Source organism: Microtus pennsylvanicus, chromosome 6 (genome assembly GCF_037038515.1).
Source record: "Microtus pennsylvanicus isolate mMicPen1 chromosome 6, mMicPen1.hap1, whole genome shotgun sequence".
In the NCBI taxonomy this organism is placed as follows: domain Eukaryota; kingdom Metazoa; phylum Chordata; class Mammalia; order Rodentia; family Cricetidae; genus Microtus; species Microtus pennsylvanicus.
The window spans coordinates 4,382,708-4,385,187 of record NC_134584.1 but is presented as its reverse complement, the minus strand read 5'-3'; positions in this window follow the sequence as shown (position 1 = coordinate 4,385,187).

The window sequence follows — 2,480 nt, the reverse complement described above, 5'->3', positions numbered from 1 at the left end:
CTCTGTGGTCATCTTGTCTGCTGTGATGGTGGGGACACCTTTTGTGTCCTGTAGACCAGCTAGACATCCTGCTCCTTTTCGGGAATAGAAAAGCAAAGAAAACCCCACCTGCACAGGCCAGCTGCAAATGGAAGTTGAGTTTCTAGGGGAGACGGGCTGTGACTGGACGGGTATAGCAGGTGGCATTCCTGGCATGAGCAAGCAGCTGGAAGCAACAGTGGTCTATGGGAGTCCTTGAGATTTGCCAGTCATTAGCGAAGGACAGATCATCTCACATCTGGATACATCATTAGTTAAGTGGTAGCTGAGTCTAGTCTGCTCCAGGAGCAGGACTTGTTAAAGTCTGCCTGCTTCCTAGGACCAATATGTCTTGTCTTGAGACTGCCACCTCTCTGTTCAGGCTAACTTACTCTGGGCCAGTGCCCCCACTGGGAGGGAGACTGGAAAGGTTGGTTCTGGTCTGTAGCATCATGTGACGGGCTGTGCCACTCCAGTCTTGAGGCTCCCAGGCCTAGGCAACCTTAGAGGAACAGAGCTTCTCTTCAGGGCCTCTTTCTCTTGGACATTACACATGTCCAAGGTGGCCTCCACGTAGTGAGCTAGAATGGGAACCTGGGCTAGCAAAGGGCATCTGTACTGCACACTGGAGGTCCATGTCCTATGGTCCTCACTGTGGCAGTATTACTATACAGGAGCCTTGGGAGATGCTGAGGTACAGGGTGGGCATTCAACCACCCTTTCAGAGGAAAGGAAGAAAAACAATTCAGTATCTTCACTGTTGAAAGACATTTTATCTTTAATTTGGTGAAGTTAACAGCATAAATCTAAACCACTTACCATTTAAATCATATAACTCATTTGGTAGATTTATTTTGTTATGCAGCCACTACTGACATTAAGTTTTAGAGCATTTCCAGCACCCTACAAATGAACTCTGTGCTCATTGAGGTCATCAGCTCATTCTCTGGATTCGCCAGTTCTGGGTATTCCACAATAGTGGGGTCTCGTATTTGCCTTCACTGTGTATCTTGGAGTCCAACCTTAGGTGACCTCTCCTCACCTGATACTGCAGCTTGGCCACTGCTCAGTCCTGGGTACTGGAGAGGCCCTGGAAGCCAGACATTCCTGGCCAAACTCAAAACTCATCATAACAGCTGACTAAGTAGGATATGGGGTGAATCTTCAACCTCACTGGCTGGATGTCACCCATAGGCTTGCATCTCACTCCTGGGAACCACCACCATCTCAGGAAAGGAAAAGGTCAGATCAAGATGTAAGATAGCTGAAACCCCCTTTGCATCTCTTTTAGATTGGAATGTGTATGTATAGCACAGATCAAATGGGAGGTGTGTGTACAGATAGTGTGTGCAAGTAAAGGTATGTGTTGTGTGATGTCTCACCCTTGGCTTTTTGAGGGGCCCACCACCACTTCCCAAATAAATCACACAGAGACTTATTCTTATGAATGTCTGGCCTTGGCTTGTTTCTTACCTGCTTTTCTTAAATTATCCCGACTATCTTACCCTCTGGGCTTTTTCCTTTTTTACTTCTGTATATCTCATCTCCACCACTGGCTGGGTAGCTATGTGGTTGGCCCCTGACGCCCTCCTCTCCTTGTTCTGTTGCTGTGCCTCATTCTTTTATCCTCTCTGCCCACCAGCCCCACCTGCCCTTGCTTCGCCTCTCTATGGGCCATTCATCTATTAGGACCATCAGGCGTTTTAGATAAAGAATCACAGCTTCCCAGTTAATCAAATGCAACATAAACAAAAAACACACCTGAAAATACCATTCCCCAACAGTATGTATATTTATGTGTATATGCAGGTAGAGATAAGAACTGGCACGTTTCTGGTGAGGATTACACCAACGAAGGTATGTACCACTGTACATGCAGATGAGGGTGTGAATGTGAAGTGTATGTACGGATGTGGGAGTGTGCAGTTGAGCAGTGTGCAAATGGGCTGTGAAGATGTGGGTTGCAGCGGTGAAGATACGCAGTCAGGTGTATGTACACAGCAATTTTCTCCAAATCTTCAGAAGGAAAGAAGAGTTAAACAACATTGGCACCACCTTTTGCTCTAACATGAGGGCCAGGCACTGCAGGCCTTAGTGAATACTGGCCAGACTTTGGGCTCAGCAGTAGGCAGCAGTTTTCATTGAGAATGAGGAAGATTTTACCAAAACTTCTCATTTCCAGCCCTGCAGAGAGGTCCTGAATACAGGAATAGATCCCGAGAGCCACACAGAGATGATGTGAGGAGAGATGCATTTTGGGAGGCTTACTGTCACCCTTGCGAGTTTAGTACCACATGTAGGAGCAAGGAGCTCACCAGTAACCCAGCCCCAGATTGTCCAAGGCAGAGATTCTGAATCCCACCATAGCAGACTGGCCTTCCCTCCAGTCGTCCCCCGCATCACGTTCTCAGCCCACTCTACCCAGAGTCTTCAGTACGTTCTAGTCCCTTAATAGCGTGCTT